Here is a 13,771-nt window from a genome sequence, read left to right as displayed (position 1 = left end):
CAGAAAAATAAAAAGAGGGGAAAGATTTAGTGAATCTAAAAACAAGAGTGTTACTACAGCAGGTAGCGAATAATAGGGGTAGAGTAAATGCACAAGGAAGAGGGAATTAATCCAACATGCATGGAGGTCCACTTGGACTAAGTCAATGTGCATACTGTAAGTAAGAGGGTCATTGGCGAGCACAGTGCCCACATTTGCAGAATGGGAATGGCCCGAGACGACAGAACAGAGGTCACCCGGGAACACTGGGGCAAAATAGAAACACTGGTATGCCACAAAATCAGAATAACCAAAATCAGCAGAATGGAGCAGGAGATGGAAATGTTTTTGATACTCAAATACATATTATTCTGGTGACTTTACATCAGATCATGTATTGTTCCACTAGGACAGCCCAAGACAGGTGTCGGAACCAGTGTCTATTCCCGTTGACCAGAAAGGACCCTATGTAGAAATGAAAGTTGGGAATAAGGAGCACACTTTTCTAGTGGACACAGGTGCACAGAAGTGCTCAGTAGACCATCACTTGGTTCCGGAGATACCACTGCCAGGGAAAAAGAATGTTTCAGTAGGGTTTGCAGGCACCCCAGTAATTAGCTCTGTGTCACAGTCAGTGCCTATAACACTAGGACCATTCACTGAGCCTTGCCCGTTTCTGTTGACACAAAATTGCGGAGAGAATCTATTAGGTTTAAACTTGTTGAAAAAACTAAGTGCGGTTATTCATTGTTCTCCTGATTGAGTGTTTTTGACGATTTCACCACAGAAAATACCAGTGTCCCAATTCTTGTCCAGACCCCTGCCAACAGAATTAATTAAGGTACCGACTTGCATATGGGCGACGAATGATAACGATGTTGGTTGTTTGAAAATAGAGCTGGTGAGAGTTGTTTTGAAAGAGAGAGTAACATTGCCACATATCCCCCAGTATGAAATTTCGGTGGAAGGAGAGAAAGCATTGAAATGCCTCGTTTCAGATTTGGTTAAAAGAAACGTGATTGAAGAAATTACTGGTAGCACTTGTAACAGTCCCATTCTTCCAGTTTATAAGAAAGGAGGTACTGAAATACCGTTCCGTTTCAGAATTGATTTACGCGCATTGAATAAAGTAGTTGATCCCCAATTTCCGTTGGTCCCAGATGTCACTACCATTTTTACAATGATTCCGGCTTCGGCTTCATATTTTAGTGTAGTCGATCTTAGGAATGCATTCTTTAGCATTCATGTACACCCAGATAGCAGATCTCTATTTGCTTTCACACTAGGAGGGCGTTCTTTCACTTTCACACGAATTCCACAAGGTTACACTGAGAGCCCAAGTTTTTATAGCACAGCTTCAAAAGAACAACTAGAGCTACCAGCGGGTTGTGTACTATTGCAGTACATTGATGACTTGTTGATTGCTGCTGACCCAGAAGAAATTTGAAAAGAGGGTACCGCCATGTTGTTGACACATTTAGCATTGCATGTCAAAGCTTCTTTAAAAAAATTCCAGTATTGTCGAAAGGAGGTGGCCTATTTGGGCTACCTACTTTCGAAAGAGTGAAGAAGACTGACACCAGAAAGAATAGAGAGTATCTCTGATATGCCTATTCCAAAGACACAGAAAGGAGTCAGAGCCATAATAGGCATGGCTTCATATTGCCGGCAGTGGATAGCGAATTTCGCAAGGATTGTAAAAGCAATGGTGGCATTAACAAAAAAGGATGTTGCCCTACCTTTGCCATGGAATGAGGAATGTCAGAATGCATTTGATCTGCTCAAAGTTGCTTTGTGCTCAGCTCTAGTTTTGGGCACACTAAATTATGAAAAGGTGTTTAAATTATTTGTGCATGAGAATGAGGGTTGCGCGCTGGCTGTATTGACCCAGGAACAAAGTGGAAGAAATAGACCATGCGGTTATTTTTCTTCCGCGCTGGACCCTGTAGGATGCGCTTTGCCACGTTGTTTATGCGCTGTCGCCGCAGCTGCCGCGTCAGTAAAACAAACTGAGGGAATGGTGTTGGGGGACGCCTTAGTTTTGATGGTGCCCCATACAGTAGACGTTCTTTTGAACAGAACGCAGACCCAACATCTCACATCAGCTAGATTGACTAGATATGAAATTGTCCTGTTTGCACTACATATTCAAATTCAGAGGTGTTGCGCTTTGAATCATGCAGAATTAATGCCCCCTCCCAATGAAGAAGTGGGTGAGAATGAATCACCTCCCCATGATTGTTTAATGGTTACGGAGGAAGAAACAAAAAGGAAGAATTGATCTAACAGACACCCCACAGAAAGAGCCAGACGGAGAACTGTTTTGTGATGGTTCCTGTTTTAAATTACCTGATGGCACGTCAACTGCTGCCTACGCCATCACGACACTAAAGGGTATTGTAGAGAGCAAAAGAATTCCATACAATACAGCGCAGGAAGCAGAGATCATAGCATTGACAACAGCATGTGAAATTTCTGAAAATCTAAATGTAAACATATATACTGACAGTCAGTATGCATTCGGGGTGGTGCACAATGTTGTCCGACTCTGGGCTGAGAGGGGTCTCCTAACATCACATGGAACTAAAATCCAGCATGGCCCTTTGATAGCGCGATTGTTGTCTGCATTTACGTGTCCAAAGCGACTGGCAATAATGAAATGCGAGGCGCATAAGAAAAAAACATGTAACTTGGGAAAAGCAAACGCATTCGCAGACACAATTGCAAAACAAACTGCCACTGATTTCCACACGAAAATGTTGATAGTACAGTCAGAAGAAGTGCCTTGCATGATAGAAAATGGGATTGCCACAGTCAAAGAGATGCAGGCGGATGCAACTGCTGATGAAATAAAAGGGTGGGCTAAGGGCTCCACAGAACTAGATTTAGAAGGTTGCTGGGTGGACAAAAAGTAGAAAGTGGATGCTGCCCAACTCCTACGTAACTGCAATGGTCACCATGGCCCACAGCCCCACTCACATATGTGCGAAAAAGATGATTCAGCATCTGGCTACAGTATGGCACAACCCGCACACAAGAAAAAAGGCTGAGAGACTAGTTCAGAATTGTATGACTTGTTTGCAACACAATATTGGAAGAGGAACAGCCACTCCAACAGGTAGTTTGACCCCCCAATGCCCTTTGAATTTATCCATTTTGATTTCATAGAAATGGAAAGATGTTGGAATCTGAAATACATCTTGGTGGTAGTATGTGTGTTCAGTAAGTGGGTGGAAGCATACCCGCTAAAGGACTGCACAGCAATGAGCATGCCAAAAATGATGCTAAAAGAATATTTTTCCCGATTCGGCCAGCCCCGGGTCATATGGTCAGATAACGGGCCGCATTTTATTGCCGCCGTAATATTACAGATTTGTGCAGGCCTTCAGATTAATAAACGATTCCATTGTGCCAGGCACCCGATGAGTGCCGGTCTTGTTGAATGCCAGAACGGCATATTGAAAAACAAAATAAGCAAGATATGTTCAGGGAGTCAATTAAAATGGATAGATGCATTACCTTTAGCTTTGTTGTGTATGCGCACATCTGTGCAAGCAAGAACTGGACTCTTCCCCATACGTGATCGTGATGGGGAGACCTGCTAATGTTTGGTATGCGCCGCAGCCCAGGCGCTTGAGTGAAGTCGAATACCCTGTGCTTAATACATATTGTAACATTTTAACGCAGAAGCTTCATTTGATTCATCAGCAGGTGCAGGAGGCTCTTCCTGTCAGATATACAGGCCTGGGGCATTGTCTGCAGCCGGGCGATTGGATCCTGGTTAAAAAACTTTGAGAGGAAGTCATCACTTACACCAAGGTGGCATGGCCCTTACCAGGTACTCCTGGCACCACAAACTGCAGTCCGTGTGGATGGATGCAAGGCGTGGATCCATGCCACCCACACGAAAAGAATTCCATCGCCATTGAAAGAACTACCTGATCCGGACGACCAGAAAGAAACAGTTGCCTCCAACTCGAAAGACACCATTGCCAGTTCTCTGCCACAAATTCTGCCTGAGAGAAATCCTGAGAGGATTGCTAAATAGGAGAAAGGGCTAAATGTACCCCAACTTTGCTTAGCTGAATCCGCATCGTCACAGGCTGACAAAGCCTGCATCATCACTTGTTGCATCACAGGCTGATACTGAGCCTACATCTGGAAGTGCATCTGCACTGTTCATTGATCACACAATACCTGCAGCGATAAGGTACAACCTACGTTCTCAAAATCAAAAGTGATCTGATCTGCACGTTTGTTGTTGCCTCTATTCCCCCATCACGGATTAATTGGGAATCAGAGGCCTAGGGAAGTGGAGCGTGGGGGCTGTACCAATATGGGAGCTCTGGAACGTGGCTTCCTGGTGCGATCTTTGAAAATAAAAATCCATTTGTCGATCACCCCGTACGAACAAGTGGGGCGCTTATGGTACGAAGGCAATTGATGTTTGCTCTGGAGTCTTTTGAGCAATGTGCAATAGCACGATAATCTTGCCTTACGTTTAGCAATCGAGGCTGCCGATAACTGGCCTAAACACTAACATTTTCGAATTTGTTGGCGTTTCAACGGGTGCTGCTGTGAGAAGGATTCACGACGAACATTAATGGGGAAGAAGAGTCACGCATGATGCCCATACCTGTTTCTGCCCCCTCCTGCACCAACGCTGATGATGTAATAAATATAGAGACTATAAAGAAAAATAGAAAGAATTGCTGTAAGAAAGTAATGTTAATGATTATGACACTTCTGGGTTTCTATGTAGCATTATCCCAGTATTATAGTATCTGGAGAGCGTGCACCCATTCAGTTCTCTTTTGCCTGCCACAAAAGCATCTGTCACAGACAGTCCAGTCCATGTACTCTCCCTCCAATAAAAGAAAGACACAGGGAAGGTTATGGTAATAACACATTGCTTTTGATTATGAATATGACTCACTCAATCTTGAACAAGACTAACTGCTGGGTCTGCACGCATTTACCCCAGCATGGCGGAAAAGGAATAGGTTGGTATGTACAGCCATTACCCCTTAATACAGCATGCTATACATCACTAAGTGCACTCTTATGGAAAGTGGAATAAGAGTGACACAGGTCAATTAGAAAAGACAAACATAGAAGAATTTGAAAAAAATAGTACTGAAACCCGTAGGTTGCACCATATATAACAAAGCAAGATTAATAAAACCAGCAGTAACGCCAGTAGACAGACTGTATGTGCCTTATAAAAGTCAACTGTAATCACGTTTCACATGAACCCAGTAGGGGACAAAGATGTAGTGCCCCCCTCATATACAATAAATTACAATCCTCGCACTGTTCCATTTTGCTTACAAAAAAAAGGCTCCTATTCAGTAGGGACATTTGATAGATGCATGAATATTGCAGTACTTGAGAGAGAAGAACCGATATATGTAGGTGTCACGACCCTCAGCCCTGATCCCCACTGGCAAGCCCATTGGCCAGGTGGAACCAGGGCTCGGATCACTAATAAGGCCTGGCATCCACTTCTCAGGCCCTCTTGGGGCCAGCCCTGGCGCCTTTGGCGCCAGGCTCATCAGTAAGGAAAGACATCTGCTTGAGGAACTACTTTATTTAGGCTTTCAGCCAACATGGAGGCATCCACATAGCTTGGTTTCTAGAACCAAGCTATGCGGTCTAGTGTTTTGGGTGTGGTGGCCTAGGGACTACTTTACCTGGACTATTTAAACCACACCCGAACAACACACTTCACGTTTTTTTTGCTTCTAGCAACGTGACGCTCACCGTGTCTAGCTTTCTCACGAGCCTGGTGAATTCCGGACCTGCAGAAAAACCAAGAACATCGTTAGCAGCAGAATCTCACCTGCATTCATCATCCTTCACTGCTCGCAGCTCCTGGGCAGCTCTGTTGGTGGAGTTGAACCGCCCGGATCGAAGGACCGGAGAAAAGGAGAAAGACATCATTAAAGGAGGTAGTGGAGACATTACAACCACACAGCGCTTAAAGACTTACCTGGTTGGTTGCTTTCAGCCGGCATAGCTCCGGAACTCCATCTGCGCTGGGAACTCACCGTGACCTACGAAAAGAGAAAAGCACATGTCAGTGAGGACAAGACATCGATGCGCTATGCAAAGCGCCTCCTTACCGCATCATAGCGCTATAACGTGCCATCATCTCCCGGTGAGAACCAGCATATCTAGTTCTCCAAGCGGACACTGCGCGCTCCTAGGTATATAAATAAAAGCCATTTAGAACAGAGAAAAGGCATGCAAGAATTACGAAGCCATCAATCGCAATAAGACCTACCTGAAAGACACTACAAGGGCAGCAGTCAGTGAAGTAACTGGACCGCCCGCGCCCACAAAAGACAACGCGCCCCTGCCCAGTGAGCAGGATGGAGAGCCCACCGATTCCAACAACCAGGTGAGAAGAGAACCTGGAGGAGCTGGAAACACAAGGGAGGTCGAGGAAAACTTATCTTGGTCGCCCAGTCCTAATATAGTCTTCATTTCCAGGTGGAATCCAATCGACACCGAGACCACACGAGGGAATCATTGGGAAGAGCACCAACAACCAACTGGCTGGGTGGCGTCCCCGTGGATACCAGGTGAGTGTAACAGTAGGTGACCCTGTTTATTTTGTATGTGGAGAAAAAGCTTATCCCTGGCTACCTAGAAATTGGGGGTCGGGGGCGGGGGGGACATGTTACATAGGGATCCTCTTCCCTGGGGTATTCCTTTCCCTAACATCAGATATATCGAAATTATCAAGATCAATGCCTCAGCGGGATGATGAAGCAGGATTTATTGCAGGAGACATAGCAAAATCCTTCATATCATTTTGGGGCCAAGCAATAAACTCTTATAATATAAGAAGATTGTCAAGATTTTCAGAAAAAACAATAAATGGAACAAGTTATACTGTATAATATGACTCAATATGACTCTAGAAAAGAAGGCAATTAGATTGATGACACTTCATAATAGAATGGTTCTTGACATAGTTTTGGCTGACCGTAGAGATGTTTGCAAAATCATGGGGTCAGCGTGCTGCGTATTTGTAAGCGATTCTTCCCCTACGATTTTTGTGGCAATAAAGAAGTTACACATTCTGAGCTCTGACCTTCACCCCCCCCCCCCCCCGACAGGTGGTTGGGAACTGAATAGAAGTTCCTGGTTTTGGGAGTTACTACGCTCATGGGGATGGAACCTAGTTGCAATTTTAGCAACAATACTCAGTATCTTTCTGACATGTTGTTGTTGCATACACTGCCTGCCAATTATTTGCTCTGAAATAAGCGATGAATGCATACACATGATAACAGAGAAAAGAACTCCCAAAGTGGACACGAATGCAAATAATGAAACACAAACTATGAAAGTTTGTCAATTGATATCGATGACGATTACAGTAGTATGCATAGTTCAGAATTAGATACATGGTCAGAGGAAGATGCGATGTATGTTTAATGCATTTGGCTCACAGCCAAGAGGAGGGTTTGTTAGTCTAGAAAATACCCTACCATAGCATAGACGGTATATTATGTTGGCCGAAAACCAACCGCATCATATGCCCAGCACCGCCAGTACAGAATCATCAGCATAACCATAGAGCAAGGTTGTCCAACGTACGGCCCGCGGGCCACAATGCGGCCCTCCGAGCCATTTCATGTGGCCCGCGAGGGCATAGCCTGGTTTATTTATTTGCTTGATGTTTGTTGGGTCCGTGGACCCCACAAACATTGAGCAAATAAATAAATAAACCGGGCCGTGGCAGAGCACTGTTACTGCCTGTGGTGCCCCCTGGAAGGGGGCACCAGGGGCAGTAACAGGGCATGGCCTGGTTTATTTATTTTTTCAATGTTGTCGGGTCTGTGGTCCCGAATTCTGGGCAGTGGCGGAGCACTGTTACTGCCTCTGGTGCCCCCTTGGAGGGGGCACCAGAGGCAGTAACAGGCCATGGCCTGGTTTATTTATTTTTTCAATGTTATCGGGTCCGTGGATCCGAATTCTGGGCTGTGGTGGTGGACTGTTACTGCCTCTGGTGCCCCGTGGGCACCAGAGGCAGTCACAGGCCATGGCCTGGTTTATTTATTAATTTGTATGGGTGTGGATGTCCTGTGAGTGCGCTGCTTTCCCTATGTTGCCAACCTCTGAACCCTGAAAAGTAGATGTATGCATGTTTGACATGCGGCCACCTTTGCACCAGACCTGCAGATGAACTTAACTGGTCTGCTGTTAAATCTCAGTTACCAGTTTAATGGTATCCACTACCGAATAATTGCTCATTTTACTATAGCCAATATGATAGCTCAGTGGGTTGAGCGCTCACTGCTGCGATGTGTGTGCTTTCAGCTTTCAGCATTACATTCAACTTCTCTATGCTGTGGAATGCTTTGTGCTCCTTCAGGATATTTGGCACATGCCGATGCCTCTTCAGGCATAGTATGTGGAAAGGTGCTTTCTCTGAAATCATCCTGAGATACACAGGGTGTATTGTTCAATACAAGATTCTTTTCAGCCGAAAGATTTATTTTGATTCTCCTCTTCTGACCCTGTTCTGCTATTCCTTCCTCTTCTTGTTGCACATCATACGAGAATAAGGGCCAGCATTCATCTCTTGCTATCTGAATTGGTTCTGTTTGCTTCAAATGTTTTCCATTAATTTAGTTTGGTGTTTGATGGAAAATTGAAAGCTTGCATTGCTAGGCACATTTTTCCCACCGCTGCGTCTTTCTACTTAATTTATATGACAAAATCATTGCTAACAAAGTGGCGTGGCATGTTGTGTAGGGGAGGCATGGTATCACAATTATACACGTACACAATAGGTACAATATGAAAAACCTTCATTGACGTTTTCTGGGGTTGGACAAACTCCTACTTTGCCCTATGACTAAGATGGGAGTAGTCTTCAATTGGGTTCACCTTTGGGTGATACATTTTCCACATTTTATCTTTTGAATGGGATTATGCTTCTTTCATTACCACAGAAGTAATGAATGTGTATTACAGAGATAAGCTGCCATATGTATTGGGCACACTGCACAGGCAGCATCAATCATTAACAAAGAAGTAATGAATGTGTATTACAGAGATAAGTTGGCATATGTATTGGGCACACTGCACATGCTCAGGCAGCATCAATCATGCTTTGTACAGGACAATGTTGGCCTAAATTGGGAACAACCAGCATAGACATGTGCTACAGAGGCATATTTTGGGCACAACCAGCATGCCAATGTGTTACATCAGTGACAGTGCTGTCTTACACTGTGGACACATTGATCATTAAAATGTGTTGTGCTCTACAATGTTCTTGTCTGCTGTTGGTGACATGGAATGTACATGTTCCCCTTTAGAACAGATTGTAAACTTATGGCTTTTTGGCCAGTTGTCCTGCTGTGAAATGCACCATTTCAGCCCTATATTTTAAAAAAGAATCTTGGGGGGGGTCCCCCCCAAAACCTCCCTAGACCGTTATAGCTCCTCACTAAGGTCGGTCGCTCCCACTATTTCAGAAAAATATCAACACATACACACTGGAAGAAATCGCAAGAAACTAACCTTTGATCACTGTCCCTGACGCCAAAAGCTATCTTTGGGACTGCATGGCTATCACTGCCTGTGATGCTATTGTGTCAAAGGTCACACACCATTGATTTTGAATATATTGCTTTTGGTGAGGGCGTTGACTTTTGGCTCGCCGGCCCACCGGGAGACAAAAAGTTAATGCTTCGGCCCCACATTCTAAAAGGTTGGACAAGCCTGCCATAGAGCATCCATTTTGTACCAACAGAATTCGCCATTTTGCTTTCTCTTGCTTTTCTGTTCAAACACTTTGCAAAAATGAATTCGATTTTGTTCTGCCCCTGCACAGAGCGAGGCCACAAGTTACATGTTGAGATACTAGCCCAGACAGAAATACATTGCTTTCCTCCCTCACGAGTCCTTGAAGGCGAGCAGAGAGGCATTTAATCACCAAGCAGGTGCCAGCTAGTCTCGCTGAAACTGCAGAAACTGTAGAAATAGACAGGTAAAGACATGAATTATACTCTCTTTCACGCCCCCCCTCCCCCTTACTGGGCCCCTTTAGATCAAGCTGACCCCTAGCACACAAATAGAAACTAGAAGATAAAATGCTTTGGAATGTGTCTCTCCTTCGAACACAGCTCGCTCACATAACAAGAGCATAATGTTCTCTGTAACAAAGAATAGTGTCTGCGTCTTCGCAGATTGCAAACTGTTGCTGAATAAATGTCTTAGAAGTTGTCATACTTGTCATAATTGTCAATCACCGAACCCTTGCTAAAGAAGATACATTATGGGCGGTTTTGATGCGTCACTGACTGATAATATGATGGACTTTTTGTATATATGCGACTGTTGTAGAATGCTCGCTCTCTTGTGTCTCACGAGGTCTGGGTGACGTGAGATCCAGTCGGACCCTAGATTTTGGGAATTGAACCTCGTGTCTGGCGTATCAGTTTGTGTATGGCGATTGTGCCTTGTTTCCATGCGCGAGGGTCTTCAGGGCCCGTCATGTCAAGGATGAAATGCGATCACTACTACAGCAGGACATCCGAGTCAGCGTTTGGGCCAACCCCATGGGTATCACCGATAGTACTGGTACCCAAAAGAGACAGCAAATCAAGTATACGCATCTCCGTAGACATGCGCGCCCCAAATGTGGCCATTGAAAGAGAATGGCATCTAGCACCACGAATGACTGATATGATGCATTTGCTACATGGAGCCACAATCTTCGCAAAGCATGACCTGAGCAAAGGCTACCATCAACTTGAACTTCACCCATCGTCATGGTACATAACCACATTTTCCACTCACCTGGGCCTGTTTAGATATAAGAGACTGAATTTCGGGCTGAAATTTTCCAGAATGAAATCCAAATAATTAAACACATCCCCAACTGTTTAAATTATAGCAATGATATCCTCATATTTGGCACATCCCAAGAAAGTCATGATGACACCCGGAGGCGAGTTTGCATGGCAGTAGAGAACGCGCATCTCGCACTCAATCCCGAGAAATGCGAAATCACGCTAAAATTCTTTGGACACATATTCTCGAATAAAGACATGCGACCAGATCCCGAGAAAGTACAAGCACTGGTAGATGCACACACCCCGACCTCCACATCAGAAGTACGCTCTTTCCTAGGGATGGCCAGTTACTGCACCTGATATATCCACAATTTTGCTTCAGTGAGCTACCCACTAAGACTCCTCATAGGAAAAGACCAAGATTATCAATGGACAACTGAATGCAAAGAAGCATTTCAAGAAATCAAACGCCGTATTGCATCCGCCTCATGCATGGCATACTACGATCCTAAATATGACAAGGAACTCAGCCCCGTGGGGCTTGGAGCCATCCTGGCACAATCCAGACCAGGAGCACCGCCAAACTCACCAAAACGCATAGTGGCATATGCAAGCCGGAGTCTATCACCCGCAGAATGTGCTTACTCCCAGCCTAAAAAGGAAAGCCTAGCAGTAGTATGGGCGTGTGAACACTATCATCTCTTCTTATACGGTCGCCCGTTCACTGTGGTCACCGACCATCAGGCGCTCACCACCATCTATGGAAAACGTACCGCCAAAATCCCACCTCGAATAGCCCGATGGGGATTGAGGCTACAAGAATATTCATTCACCATCATCCACCGCCCAGGAAAAGACAGCAATCCAGCAGATTTTCTGTCCAGATATCCACTGCCGGCACAAGAGGAGCGTCAGTCGGCGAAAGCAAATCAGTACATAAACTACCTCATCGACAACGCACTCCCAAAATCCATCTCCACAGCTCAACTAGTGTAAGCCACGAAAGACGACAAACTCATACAAACAGTACAAGAGTGCATAAAATCAGGCCGGTGGCACAGAGGAAACCATGACAAGCCTAGTCTATCTGACCAGGAAGAAGAACTGCGTACGTTCAAACTAGTACAACATACCTTGTCCACGTCCCCGGGGGGATTGTTACTCAAAGAAAATAGGCTCGTCATTCCATCCAGCCTACAAGATCAAATACTGGACATAGCCCACACTGGTCACCGCGGAATTGTATCCACAAAGACAGGTCAGGACAAAAGTCTGGTTTCCGAAAATGGATGAGAGAGTAGAAAGGCTTCTGAAGAAACGCATTGCATGTCAAGCCGTTGCCCAGAGAACATTCCCAGTTCACCGCCACTAAAACCATCAGAAATGCCGCTACAGGTATGGGACGAGGTGGCGGTTGACATGTTTGGACCACTGGCAAATGGAAAATATGCATTAGTAATTGTAGATGAGATGTCACGCTTCCCAGAAGTACACCTTATCCACTCCACCAGTGCGCAGGCAGTGATACCTGCATTGGACAAGACATTTGCAGACTAGGGAATTCCCTCGACAGTAAAGTCGGACAATGGACCACCTTTCAGTGGTCATGACTTTGCAATGTTTGCGGAACACCTGGTTTTCCAACACAGTAAAATCACGCCACTGTGGCCACAAGCCAACGGAATGGTTGAGAAATTTATGAGCAACCTCAAACGAACACTCCAAGTCTGTTCCATCACCAATGGGCCATTCATGCAAGCCATCTGCACGCTACTCCGAGAATACCGAAACAGCTCCACAGGTGAATGCCCCTCTGCCTTGATGTTCGGCCGAGTCATACAGACAAGACTTCCACACAACCCCCATGTCCATCCACCCGTGTCACTCATTGAAGGCGCCAGGGCTAAAGACAAGGCGAGTAAAGAGAAAATGAGATCATACTCAGACCACAGGAGACAAGCAAGGCAAGCCACATTCAAGTGGGCGATCAGGTACTTGTCCGACAGGCACAAAATGCCAAAGACAGCCCAGCATTCAAACCCGACCCAATGACAGTGACTCACACTAACAAATCCATGATACAGCGGCCAGCCCGCACGGAACCATCACGAGAAACTCTTTGTCCTTCAAAATCTTTGAGGGCAACCCTGAACCGGAAAACAACTGTGACCATAACATACGAGTCCTCAGACCTAGACTCTGAATATAGAGGGGAAGATCGCGACGCAGATGACCGCGACAGTGATGCCTTCCCCAGCCTGACAGTAAGACCAAGGCGGAGGCCGTCAATAAGGACCATACGCAAACCCACTAGTTGGATAGAAGACATGGACTGATACCCCAGCAATCGTTCAAGTGGGGGGGGGGGGGGAGATGTGTCCTCTTTTGATTACCGTTAACATTGCTGACTGGGAGCCAAGTCCCATTTCTGTTGTTGTGTATTGCAGTGGGCTGCGCCCCACGTGTTGAGGGAAGAGGCGTGGTTACCGCCTTGAGCACCAGTTACGCGCTGATAATAAAATAGATCAGACACTTCATCGAGCTCTGGTGTCTCATTTACGTGGACTCCTTTAATTGTTATATTGCATGCTGCTCAGATCCTATGCCAGTCGGATCACAACAGAGGTGCGGTCGGGCGCAGCTATGAAACGCTCAACTGTAAAAGGGATCCGGTTGCATTTTCGAAAAACGCTCATGGATCAAGTTGCCGTTTCTATATGTGCGAATTCATCCATCCTCTGGTAATGTAGCAGCGCTAGCGGTCACCGCCAGAGGGCAATGGAAGTCCATGTAGAATAAGCACACAATGAGCAGAGCAGTTTGTAACACGAACAGTGGAGCTAGCCACTCCCAATATTTTTGCTCGGGCACCCCAAAATAAGACCTCAGTGCCCCTTTCCCCCCCCCGCCCCCCCCATCAGAAACCATGGTGGGGGGGGGGGCAGGAGGAACTTATCCATTCCTAATTA

The 13,771-nt window shown here is 45.6% G+C and overlaps 1 protein-coding gene across 2 annotated transcripts in view; it reads right to left on the bottom strand.

Moving 5' to 3' along the window:
• Positions 1–13,771, bottom strand: part of LIN28A (lin-28 homolog A) — a 199,261-nt gene that overhangs the window by 29,930 nt on the left and 155,560 nt on the right. The window lies entirely within an intron of this gene.

The sequence above is a fragment of the Ambystoma mexicanum genome, chromosome 11, assembly GCF_040938575.1.
Source record: "Ambystoma mexicanum isolate Mex_15411 chromosome 11, UKY_AmexF1_1, whole genome shotgun sequence".
Taxonomy (NCBI): Eukaryota; Metazoa; Chordata; class Amphibia; order Caudata; family Ambystomatidae; genus Ambystoma; species Ambystoma mexicanum.
The sequence above is the reverse complement of the archived record's forward strand: the minus strand, read 5'-3'. Positions and strand labels throughout refer to the sequence as shown.